The following is a 14,312-nucleotide window of genomic DNA, read 5'->3' as shown; positions in this document are numbered from 1 at the left end:
GCAAAATTACCTCCCTCTGAATTGGTGAAAGGCATTTGTGGCAAAGTAGTTTGTTTGCCATTAGATCTAACAGAAAATGTACACACTCTAGGAGTGCAATGTTCAATAGAGCATTCTTTAACTGTCTTGGTAAATGGTGTACCAACAAAAGACAAAATAATTTGGCAACAACTGGTGGACTTATATAAAGTTAGACAAGCCTTGCAATATCTAAAAGACAATAACGAATACTACAAGGAAATACATATTGAAGAAAGTTTAAGGGAAACAACTGAAATCATTCAAGAGTTATCAGAAACTGGACAATTTGAACTTCTGGATCCTGCTGCAGTATCCACTCTTTTGGACCATTACACAATTCATCCATTGTATTCCAATGAAAGCATAGATGATGTATTAGAAACTTACCAAATGCGACAAACCAAAGGGTCACCAATGAGCATATGGGAAAAAAGTATAGAAGCACTTGCTTTTCCACTGCTATTTCCTACTGGCAAAGGCGGAAGGTACAATGATAGCCCCACTCAGATTACGGCATCAGAATACCGCTTATCACAAATGTATTCACAAGATCCCAGATTTAGACAAAATGTGGAATACATATTCCACCTACTCTCTGAAAGTGAACTAGCAACCCTATGTTACGGAGTTGCACACATTTTGAAATCTGGAACCCACTTTCAAAATATGTCAGCTTCGCAATTAATACAAAAAGTACAAGAAAAAGATAAGCTTTTACAATCAAGTATAAGAAATCTGTTTGCAAACATGCGTGGTACAAAAGAATACTGGTTCCGAGGGCACAGAGACATACTTTGTATGATCAGAAACCTTGGACCACCAACTTGGTTTGTTACACTAAGTTGTGCAGAATATGCATGGGAAGATTTACATCAGTTCCTACGCATATCAAACAACAACAAAACCAACATAGATATATTATCACCTGGAGAACTTTGCTCTCTAGATCCAGTTAATGTGTCAAGATATTTCCATCATCGTTTCATTGCTATGCTACAATTTATTTGCAATAAAATTGTTCCTCCCCTCGCAGAAGTGCAACACTTCTTTTGGAGAAAAGAATACCAAGCGAGGGGAGCACCACATATTCATATGCTTTTATGGATCAAAGGTGTACCTAAATTTGGTCGCGACAGTGATGCCACTGTTTTGCAGTTCATCCAAAAATATGTCACTTGTGAAATCCCTTCACAACGTACACATAGTAACCTGCATGGACAGATTTTACAATTTCAAAGACACAAATGTGGCAAATATTGTCGTCGCAAATACAAAAGCAAAGGGAAATATTACACCAAATGCCGCTTTGGTTTCCCTAGACCAGTTACAGAAACAGGTGAAGTGACCAACTTCATGTCTTCAGTTCGACATAGTGTTAAAGGTAAATCACCTAAGAACACATATTACATAAAAAGAACAGAAGAATCAACATATATCAATGATTACAATGCAATCATTGCCCTCTTATGGAATTCAAACATAGATGTGCAGTACATTGCAGACAATTCCACTGCAGTTGCACGATATGTTACAGCCTCCTTAACAAAAGCAGAAAAAACAGAGCTTCAAGACCTCTGGAATGACTTATCATCAGACAAAACACTATCTCAGAAATTGTACGGCCTAGGCATAAAAATGCTCTCTCATAGAGAATGTGGCGCCTATGAAGCGGCAGATCGTTTAACCGGTACTGCTTTGTATGGAAAATCAGACAACATAGTATGGCTAAGTCTTGGTCCTGCTAAATCTAGAAAAAGAGTTCTAAAATCATATGAGGACATAGAAACAATTGCCAGAAATGATCCCAACAGCCAAGACATTTTAAAAAACAATGTACTGGACACATACTATCTGAACAGGAGTAGCACTTTGGAAAGCATGTGTCTATACCAGATAGCTCAAAACTTTGCATACAAAAATATCATAAAACCCGATGAAAGCAAAGGCAGATATAGAGTGACAGATTGTGAAGGCAGTTTAGTGAAACTTACCAAACAAAGCTTAATTAATCATGTCAAATTGTCATTAAAAACTCCTCAAAAGATAGAACTATATTACATGTCTCTGTTACAACTTTTCAAACCATGGAGAAAAGAGGAAGACATACTAGATAATTATGACTGCTATGAAGATGCTTTCAAAGCAAATGAAAGCACTGTCACCGATGTCAACTTTACACAGTACAAAACAATGTTACACAATGAGCAGCAACAGGAAGAAGAACTTCAGTCCCAACTAGATAAGGACACTTCCGACAGCAGTCAACCTTCTGTAACAGGAAGCCAAGAACCATTAGGACAGCCAATAATAGCAAATGAGGCAGAATTAGCTGTGACAGAAGTGGAAAACACCATGTGTCACTATCAAGAAGATATAGAAGACTTAACTGTACAGCAAGCAAAACTTAACAAAGATCAGCACACCATTTTTGAAGAGGTAACAAAACAAATTGCACATGGTGTACAAGACAAAAATAAAGAATGTACCTGCCAAAAAAACAAACCTATACTGCTGTACGTCAGTGGTGAACCTGGTTCAGGAAAAACATTCTTAATCAAAATCATCAGCAAGTTCTTTCAACAATTGACAAACAAAAACTGTCAGCTGTTTTAACTGCCTCCACAGGTTTAGCTGCCTACAACATAGGTGGTGTCACTTTACACCGATTACTACTCCTTCCAGTAGAACACCAAAACAAATTAGACTATTACAAATTTTCTGCAGAAGCTGCTATGGAACTACGCAGAGTATTAAAACAAATGAAAATGCTACTAATAGATGAAGTGAGCATGGTCTCCAACCTAATGTTGGCTTTGATTCACCTCAGATTGCAAAAAGTACTTAAAACAAACTACGAAGAACTCTTTGCAAGGAAACACATTATCGTTTTCGGAGATCTTCTAAAATTGACACCAGAGAAAGGTGAACCTATTTTTAAAACCTTAGGACACAAACTGTGCCGTAAAACTGTTGGCAGCATAGGAAATGTCAACCTTTGACAACATTTCCAATACAGAGAATTAACAGAAAACATGCGACAATCTGCAGATCTCACTTACGGCAACATTTTAAGAAGTATTAGAGTTGGTGTACTATCTCAAGAAGCACAAGCAATATTGAAAAATCGGCACATTCATGTACTTTATGGCGATGAAGCATGGGCTACTGATGTTATGGAACAATTAGCGCACAAAAATGTCAATTGTATGGCCTTAATGCCAACTCTAGCAAGCTGTTTCAAATTTAATGAAACAATGTTAAAAAAAGAAATGCAACCAATAATGGAAATTTGCGCCACAGACAAACTAGACATACATGGTATGACACTACCCATGTGTGAGCAAGGCACAACAAGACTAAATACCTTAGAAAATTCAATCTCCATCACAGCTGGGTTGGAAAAAATATTAAAATGATCCTTAAATTGTAGAGTGATGCTTAAGCGTAACCTTAACGTGGAGCAAGAGCTAGTTAATGGGGCACTACGTACAGTGTTGGCTTTCAAACATACCCACATGACAACAACATTCAGTTTGTCAATATTCGCTTTGACAAACTTTCAGAAGTGAAAAGGAAAGGGCGCTCAACTGCTCGATTCCTTCTCTTCAAAGACATGTATGTACGTAGAGAACAATTTTCTCTAACTCTTGCATATGCAGTCACCATTCATAAATCCCAAGGTCTTACCCTAGACAAAGCATTGATAGATATAGGAAACATGTGGAAACATACATGCACTCTCTGCAACAATGTGATACAGGAAGAAATCCCAAATGAGCAATTTGTGTATGTATCCATACCTAATTATGAATCCATTCCATTTCAGCAACTTGCACAGAATGCAAACCATGGCAGATTATGTACTATGTGCAATTCAGATAATCGCTCCACCTTACTGACATAAACACATAGTAACTACATAATACTTATGCTTCTACGTTACAATGCAGATGGTACCACAAACAACTGCAAGCTGACTGGATTCACACATGGTCAAGTGTCACTTGGTAAGAAAACCTTTACAACAATAGGTATAATCTACCACGCAAGAGATCCAACCAATGCAGGTCACTACACTGCATACATTAAAAAGAAATGTGGATGGTTCGATGAAAGCACCATTACTCTAAAGCAGAGAGTGCCAGCTAATCTTACAAATGCATATTTAATCTTCTTAAAGCCAAAATGTAATAACCAATGTGTACTTTAACATTACCAAAAATTCAAGTAAAAGACTATAAACAGTTAGAATATGCCAACAGGTATCTAACTGCCCAAGAGTGTATAACAACCACACAAATAAATGAATACCACAGATCCGTAACAACAAATGCACAGTTAGAATACGCCAACAGGTATCTAACTGTTTTTAAAAATCTGCAACAAGGCAACAGACATAACATTAATCATAAAGAACAAGGAAACACTCAAAGAAAACAAAGAAATAGTTTGTAGCATAGCAAAGAAAGGTATTTTTTTAATCCGACAATAATTTTTTTTCCCCCAGACTCAAAGATTTGAAAAACAAACACCGAAACTGAGCAAAAAGCACAGTGCACTGGTTTGTAAACTAAATATGAGGGTAAAAAAAAAAGCAAAAATAAATATTTATTGTACCATGTAATAAGTCTTCATAAAATACAAACACTAACATGCTCTTTTCTTTTATCACAGAAATTTAAAAAGGATATTTCCGCCAAGTACTAAAGTCATGTAAGAAATATATGGATTCTCAACAAAGTAAACAGTAAGTATAATTACACTCATGTCACACATATTCAAATCTACACGTCTAATCTATGGCAGTAATATGGTGCAGTGGCTGTCGGCTGGGCCTAGCGTCTTGGATGTATAACCTACCACCTACACCCTGCGGCCAAGCAACCAAGACTATAGGTCCTACCCACAACCATTGCAGCATATCAAAACCATGGTGCTTGTAATTTCACTGCTTATAAGTTTACTCTTGGGTGCATGGTCTGCAGTCATGCACCTAAGACACTAGGTCGTGCACACAACCACCGCACCACAGCACACCCATGTTCACTTATAACCTCACTGCTTATGACTTTAGTCTTGGGTGCATGGCCTTTGGCCATGCCCCCAAGACTCTCCGTCCTGGCCAGAACCACCACAGCAATTGTGGCTTCTAACTTCACTACGTATAAAGTTGGGTTTGGGAGCATGGCCTTCGACATGCACCCAAAACGCTAGGCCCTCCCCACAACCACCTGAATGATGTTTATTACTACGGGTGTACCGATACCTGTAATATGCTGCAGTATTTGTGGCCACAGGTTACAGTCTTGGGTGTAAGGCCATAGATTTAGGTACTTCGATAGGTGCTGTCCATCTGATAGGTACTGGACAGAGCCCCACTGCGGCTCTCTGCTGGTTTATTTGTTCAGCATACATCACATATCTCAGCGTGATTGTTCCTGGAACTTCAAAATGGTCAGTTGGAGGGCAAGCCATATTTGAGGCCTCCTCTACAGGTATCAACCAGGTATTGTCAAAATTCTATGAGAAACTGTACTCACGTAATCAATAGACAGATATCTCAGGCATACAGGATGCCCTGACCCAGACACAATGACCAAAATTAACCGAAGAACAGAGGCAGACACTGGAAGCCCCCCTCATGGTGGAGGAGCTAGAAGCCACAATAGATAATCTCCTGACGGCAAAGACCCTGGGACCCGATCGGCTGCCCGGCAAGTTTTACAAGAAGTACAAGCAAACACGGGTGCCTACACTACTGGAAGTATATAGAGAGGCATACACACAGGGTAAATTACCGGATAGTATGGTAGAACCGCTTACAGTACCAATCCTGAAGCCGGGGAAGACGCCACTAGAATGCGGGTTATACAGGCTGATTTCCATGATCAAACAGGATTTCAAGATCATGAAGTCGACCCTGGCTACCAGACTTAAATGGGTCATACACACGTTGGTGCACTTGGACCAGATGGGCTACGTCCCGGGGCGAAACACCACGTTGAACCTGCATAGACTGCACCATGTTATCGACGAGACTAACAAGAGACAGGAATAGTGCACGGTTGCGTCCTTAGATGCTATCAAAGCCTTCAACTCTGTGAACTGGAACTGGCTACTGCATGTGCGAAGGCACTTTGGAATGGGAGAGGGTGTCCTGCAGTGGGTAAAGTTGTTATATAGGGACTCCAGGGCGAGGGTGAACACGGGCAGACACATCTCAGTGGCATGGAAAATACACAGGGGTACAAAGCAGGGCTACCCGCTGTCGCCAAAGCTGTTTATATTGGCCTTGGAACCCTTGGCAGTCTTCTTGAGAGCAGAGTATAGTGGCGCAGGAATCCAGATAGACAATGTCATACATCTAGTCTCACTCTAGGCAGATGACATGCTCTTGTATGTGGTAGATCCACGTAATAACTTGCCAGATCGGTTGGAGGTGATAGGAGCTTTTGCCAGATTGTCCGGTATAACCATCAACAAAGAGAAGTCCTTCCTGTACCACTAGGCGGGTCTCAGGGAAACTAGCATGCACCAACTCCCAGACTTAGGTCTGTCATGTGTGCCGAGGACCTTCCGCTATATGGGGATAGATGTATATCATAACCCCACGGAGACTCACAAGACTAATACACAAGTAGCACTAGAAAAAAATACAAAGTCAATGGCCCTCATTACGACCCTTGCGGAAAGCGACTGACCGGACCGCCACAGCGTAAATAGCGTTTCCGCCATTGCACGATGGAGCAAAGTGCGGCCCATTCCGACCCATCGGGCACGAGCACCACGCCATGGCGGAAGTGCAAAGTCCGCGATGGCGGAAATGACCCCAAAACGGCCCACACCGCCGCCGTACGGCGCCCTAGGTGCAATACCGCCACCCATCATAGCGGACACCGCAGTGAGCGCCAACCGGAAAGTACGGCGACCGTAAATATACGGAAACGGAAGTAAAAACATGGGCCCGGAACGGGAAACAACACCCCGTACACCTATAAAACCACAAAATACACACAACCACTAAAAACACCACCCTGAGACACATCCCAACCCGTCATCCACCCTAGTGAAACCAAGAAAAATGGGAAAAGTAGCGAAGAAAGCGTGCGACCGCAAGCGGCAGGTCCACTTCTCCCGTGAGGAACTCACCGTACTCACAGAGACCCTCCAGGAGAATGCCGCCGCCGTCTTCTCCACGCAAATGACCAGGACGGCACTTGCGAACAAGAAGGCCATATGGGCCCTGGTGGCACAGCGGGTAAGTGCGGTGGGGACCGCACCCCGCAACCCACAGCAATGCAGGAAGCGGTGGGACGACCTGCGGATACGCGTCCGTAGCATACTTTCTGCCAACCGCAACATTGCCACAGCCACCGGGGGAGGGTCGGAATCACCCATCAAGTTGACCCCCTGGGAAGAAATCTGTGCCTCCACCATTGGAATGGAGAGCATAGAGGGAGTCGGAGGGATGGAGAAAGGAGTGCAGACATCCGGAGAATCAGGTAGGTGCCCCAAATAAAACCATGCCAAATCCACAATGTCCAATCATGTGACTCACATGTGTCCACATAGCGCAACAGCAACACATGGCCAGGAGAACGTCCACACACATTGGCCGGATAGCGCACTTTAAAACACACAATAAATACATAAATAAGTAAAAACCCCAAAAACACCCACTACACGTGCAGCAGGCACACCCTAACTGCAGGCTGCCAAACAACTGCACCCTCACTCCACACACAAATGAAAGCACCTCCAAGGCCCCGACCCAAATCACCCTCAGGTACCACCCCAATGCATGTGATACATTGCCATTCCAATTCCCACAGACCCATTAATAACGCTCGCCCTCCTTTACTCCACCACAGGGTCCGATCCAAACGACGAGCTCCAGGACACCCCTACCAGCACACCTGCAAAGAGGGCCAAGACCGACGGCCAAAGACCCTCCACCTCAGCTGCACGCATCAAGACACGGCAGCAGCACAAATCAAGTGGCAGCACACAGGAGGGAACATCAACAGGCACCCCAGCAGCCAGCATGCCCACAACAGCACCACCACAGGTCCCCCCAATGGATGCCACAGAAGGTACTGCCTCTGGTGGCAGCAGCACCATAGGTGACACCCCATTAATGGCAGCATGCTCCGACACAGAAGACGGGGATGTCGAAGTCAGATCCATCCATGACATGTCCCAATCCCCCTGTCTGTTCCATCCCGTACACCATGAGGATACCACGCAGGGGCACCCACAAGACGACGACTGGCCATCCCCCACAAGCCCTGTGGCAGGGCAACATGAGGCGAACAGCCCCTCTGTGACACCACCGCAAATGGCCATGGCCCAGCAGAGGCAACAGTCCCTCGACCAGTTAATCGTGCAACAGCAGCAACTGGCCACGCTCCTCAAGGACCATGCCGATGGATGTGGGGGCACTAAGGCAGACATAGAAACATCAACTGAGACACTTAGGGCACAAATGGAGAGTAGCACCGAGAGCCTGAGAGTCCAAATGGAGAGTAGCACCGAGAGCCTGAGAGTCCAAATGGAGAGTAGCACCGAGAGCCTGAGAGTCCAAATGGAGAGAAGCACCGAGAGCCTGAGGGGGGAACTGCATGCGACGTCCAAAGACGTATGTGCCGAACTTGCCGCAGTGCGCCGTGTGCTCACTGAGCTCTCACAAACCCTTAGGGACATGCATGGACGTGAGCAGGCAGAGACATCATCTGTTGCAAGTTCCGTCCAGGGCAGCCCCCAACGTAGATCTGGGAGGAACCTGCGCTCCACAGGCAGGGGTGCCCCTGATACCCGCAGAGGGGGCTTACAATAGCGACTGCCCACTGACAATGAGCATCTTTGGACACTGGTGTTCGGGGGGGAGGTAGGAGGGTGGAGGGGGTGTGTTGGGCTCACTTGGGTGGCGGGTCGATAGGGTGTTCAACATGATATCACATATGCCATAAACAATGCACGATCAAACAATGAGATGTGTGGACAATGATCTTTGTGTACTAGGCCATCATAGGCGTACAGTCCATATTGTGCATGTACCAGACACACACAGTGCCACGAGTCCCGTGTCCATGTATCAGCCACCAGGCGTGAGTGCTAGAAGCATGCATCTATGAGATGCTGACGAATTTCACGGCCCTCCTGTGCCTCGCAGACTCCTTGAGGTGCTGCCACATCCCCACCCTCATCATGACCATCTTCAGGTGCTTGCAGTTCTGCATCAGGGGGCATGGGCACATTTCTACGTACGCACATGTTGTGGAGCATGACACATGCCATCACCATCTTTGCAACCTTCTCATGGCGGTACAGGAGTGCCCCGCCAGACCTGCTGAGGCACCGGAAACGAGTCTTCAGTAGGCCGAATGCCTGTTCAATGACTACACGGGTACGTGAGTGGGCATAGTTGTAGTCCTCCTCATGCTGGTCCCGTGGGTTCCGGACTGGTGTGAGGAGCCATCTCTTCAGTGGATATCCGGCATCACCTGTATGTGGACGATAAACGAATTATGTGGAATGCCATTGCTACGTACGCACCCCCCCCCCCTTTTCCTGCCAGGTCATTGCCGCATCACATACCCCACATCATCATGCATGAAATGAGACTCACCGAGTAGCCAGGATCTGTTCCCTGCGTGTCGCTCCATGTAGCGTGGTATTGTAGAGTTCCTCAAGACCATAGAATCATGGGTTGATCCAGGGAATCGGGCACAACAATGTGTAATGATCCTGTTGGAGTCACACACCATTTGTACATTCAGTGAATGAAATTGTTTTCGGTTGCGGTACTGGGCCTCCATGGCATGTGGGACGACCAATTCCACATGGGTGCAGTCGATGGCACCAATGCAACCCGGTATGCCGCCAAGTGCATGGAATCCCACTTTTGTGTTGGTAATTTCCTGCTCCGAGCGTGGTAGAGAGATGTAGTTGTCTGCGTGCTGCAGGAGGGCATCGAGCACTTGCAATAGTGTCCGTGAGAACAGTGGCTGAGAAATGCCATGCAACTGTCCGACTGTGTGCTGGTAGGTGCCTGTGGCCAGGAAGTGGAGTACAGACACCACCTTCAGTAGGGGTGGGATGGCGGTTGGGCTATCTATCATGCTGACAAGGTCAGCCTGTGTCATGTCCACAATGGCGGCTATGGTGTCCCGGTCCAAACGGTAGAGGGTGTGGATCTGCTCATCAGTGAGGTTGAACGGATGTGCTCGGAGGCGTGGGATTGCGGGCTGCCTGCGTGGTGGTAGTGGCTGTGCTGGCAGCCCTTGCTGGCCCTGCCTTGCCCTCCTCCTCCTCCTGCGTCTCCTCCGTGCGGCCGGTTGTAGTTGGTGTTCGTCTTCTTCTTGGAGTTGGAGTACTTGCAGTGCTATCAGGTCCCCCAGGGCCAACATCGCGAGTCCTGCCGGTAGCATTTCGGAGTGGTTGTGGGAGGAGACTGGGCGTGCAATTTATGTGTTTTCAGGCTGTATGGCCTCCACCTGTGGTGATTCATTCCACCTGTGCAAGCTGCTCTCCCCTTTGGGCGAGCACGTCCCGCACACAACGCTGCAATTCGAGGAATGGCATCTTGCTATTGCAATCATGTATTAGTACCCGATGGCCGTGTAACATTGGTTGATATGTTCATTCGGCTATGGTCCCATTGTTTCACATGCATTCTTTGCAGTCGCGAACAGACTTGTGAAGGGTCAGTGGAACGTAGTACTCGAGTAACGGTGGACCCTCATGCATCACTGTACCGAGGTTCACCGACGGGCGGGGCCTCCCATTTGTGAGTGAAGGCAGTTGCCATTTTCACACACAGCCGCACTAGATGGATTAATTTGTGATTTCAAGCGGCCACAGATGCCTTTTCGACGTGATGTTGCAAATGAGGAATTCGAAGGGCGGCGCTTTCGGTCTTCAGCTAGCGGCGAGGAGATGCCCACAGGTCTGACTGCAAATATAACATTCTATTGTTCAGTGTCCTTGGGACAGGGGCCATGGCGAGGATGCAATGATTGATATGAATAGTTTGGGATGCGCAATAGCGAAGTGGATGATGAGGCCGGACGTTCCCAAATACATGTTACTTCACAACACTGGAATTACGGGCTGGGGCACAGTGGATTTTGCAGGCTGCATAACGCACAGACTCAATGGAATTCTCACATGTTATGTGAGTATGGTAACAGGCGTTATCATTACGGGATGAGGGAATGATGAATGGATGCATGGGCAGATGATTTGATACGGTGTTTGCCATGTACAGGGCTTCTTGGAATCTGTCCGCCTCCCCTGCGCTATGTGATGCAGGGCTGCCATAGTGGGACCATCGTCTATCTGGCCTTGTTGAGCCCTCCCTGTCTCGACGCGCCTTCAGACACTTGTGTCCATGCACGTTACCAATCCCATCTGATGGATTCTGTTTTCACAGACGCATGCACAGGTACACTCGTTTGTGATGGTGTTTTCACCTCGATATGGATAGTTATGAGTCGCAAGTGGTTTTGGGGTGGTGATGATCCTTTGGAGTGGGCTAGCATGCATATGGCTGTGGATTTAGTGTGATCATTGAGGTGAGTTGTTCGGATGTAGTTCTGATGGCCATTCTTTTCTTTTTCTTTTCTTTTGGTTGACAGGTATCTCCTCCCCTTTTGCCACTGCCATCTGTATGCCACTCCTGCAGATGGGTTTTACTCCCGACACCTGCTGCTTCGTGTTAATCAGTGGAGCAGCATTACGATCTTATGGGACGATCGCCAATGGGCCACATGCCCTTACGCAGTACTAGTGGCTCGGAGCAACATTTCGGCCTTTCAGCTGGACTAGTGCCTCCCTATTGGGACGGCCCTGCGGTTCTAGGCGCTTCCATGTTGCCTTTTCGTACGGAATGTAGCCCCTGTGTACCATGAAGGAACAGGGCGTCACACAAGAAGTAGCTGGTCATTTCTTGCGGATGCAGCCCACAATGGTGAAATGTGTTTTGGAGTTCATGGCCTAATGGCTGTATGGGCTTGGTGAATTTGTTGTGCATTAAATTTCTATTCTGATATGGGCCGTGTAGCGTTCTTCTTTGCAAGTGATGTGGCATATTCCTATTTGGGGAGCGATGTATTGTGAGGAGATCTGCATTGGGTTCCAGCTTCGGAGTATAGTTGCGTGGTACTGTGCTGGGCGCGTTTGCCTACGAAGCCCAGTGAGGTCAGGGGTGAGGGCTGCCAATATGACTGTTTGGATGATGTCATGCTCAGGGGCGGGGGATTAGGTTTTGTGTAACAGATGCCGGTCAGCCAGGTGGATTGGTGGAATGATGTGATTATCGGAATATTGCTGGTCACAGGTGCCTGTGTTTGCGTGCGTTTCTTGGTGGGAGACTGGGGTCATGTCCATTGGTATAGCTTCTGTATTCGTGCCATCTGTGCCCTGCAGCTCCCATTGGCCCCTCTTGTGATTCTTTTGTTCGTTGGCATGCATGGGTGACTTGTACATTTCACTGGTTGCATTGTGACTTCGTTGCACCTACGGGGAGTTGTACTATGTGGCCAGGGAGCGGTGTACAGGCACTCAGTGGGGCCGTTTACGGTTGATTCGCGATGCCGTACTTCTCACCATGGCGGAATGGTACTTTCCGCCGTGCTTGATGGCGTTAAGTACATGTCCGCTAGGGTCGGAATTCGCGTACCCTTGCGCCATGGTGCTGATTACGGTTTGGCATGGCGCGCGCGCGCGTACTTGGTGCAGTTAGCGTTGGCGTTCACTACGGTGTCGCTAATGGCATCGTACTTTACGGTGACGGGTCATAGTCGCACCGAGCGCTATTCGATGGCGGTATTGCATTTCCGCCATCGTTTTTCGATTTCCGCCAGGGTCGTAATGAGGGCCAATGTCATTCTGGAAGACACTGCCACTGGGGATGATAGGAAGAGCAGCCCTCCTGAAGATGACAGTACTACCCCACCTCCTGTACTACTTCACAAACATACCACACAATATACCGGGGCATTCTTCAAACAATTGAACACAATAGCACAGGAATTCCTGTGGGGAGGGGGAAGGAATAGACTCTCATTACACACACTCCAAAGAGATTATGAGTCAGGAGGGATCAAACTGCCTGAATTTGAGAGGTACCTACTTGGCAGGGCAGCTACAATTCATGGTACACTGGCTAAGGGACGAGACATCTATAGACACGCTGCTACTGCAGCTTGTGCTACGATATTGCTACCTGAGGGAGCTGATATGGTTGGAGAAGTCCCTACTACGAACGCTCCATACACTAGCCAGAACAGGTCTCACCCTCTGGAGGAAGGCATGGAGGATCCAGGGCACCCAAGACACCTACTCAGCACAGATCCCTTAGCAGGATTTGCAAATTCTCGACCTGAAGCCCTTACATAGTATCACAGGCACTGGGAAGCTAAAGGAATTGCACTAATTGGGGACATATGGAAGGAGGGACGATAGGCGGCACTACAGAACCTGATAGAAGACTATGGAATACATAAAGGCCAATTCATGCTCTACAATAGCATGGTCCAAACAATAAAAAACAGATGGGCGACCCTACCAGAGGACACCGGAACAGGGGAAGTACTAGATACATGGTTTGACGTGTCAGAAGGAGGGCACACAGTGTCCAGACTTTATGAACTACTCCTAAAAAGCCACAGCACGCAGGGAACTGCCAGCAAGAGGGAAGTGGGAGATAGAACTCCAGAAAACCTTCACGGATGAGGAATGGTCAAGGGCCTTAAGGTACACGAAGAAAGTCTCAAGGAATGCGAGGTACAGGCAAATACAGCTCTATGTCACACATAGGGCATACTTTACCCCAAGCAGAATCTCCAGAATGGGAAGTAAAGCAACCCAGAGCTGCACAAGATGTGCAACAGAAAACGCAGAAATGCTGCATATGTTCTGGACCTGCCCAGTAATAGTGACATTTTGGGAAGACATTAAGGCAAGGGCGGCGAAGGGAGGAGTCAACATGCAAGCATGGACACCGGAATGTTACCTGCTAGGACTCTTCCTGAGAGGGGGCAAACGGAGGACACACTTGGCCAAAATGATGGCCCTGATGAGTATCCTGGCGAAACGTTGCATAGCGATAGCATGGAACTCTACTACCGGCCCGATCATAGAAACATGGGGGCAGCCTCTGAGCGATGCACATGGGCTGAAACAACAGTATGAACAATGGCACTGAACACAGGTGCAAGTGAAAGCACCAATAAAATACTGGCGTGGAATGCATTGATACAAGAATTATTTGCACCCAGGCAGCAACA

This window comes from Ambystoma mexicanum, chromosome 4p (assembly GCF_040938575.1).
Source record: "Ambystoma mexicanum isolate Mex_15411 chromosome 4p, UKY_AmexF1_1, whole genome shotgun sequence".
Classification (NCBI taxonomy): Eukaryota; Metazoa; Chordata; class Amphibia; order Caudata; family Ambystomatidae; genus Ambystoma; species Ambystoma mexicanum.
Note: the sequence above shows the minus strand (reverse complement) of the source record.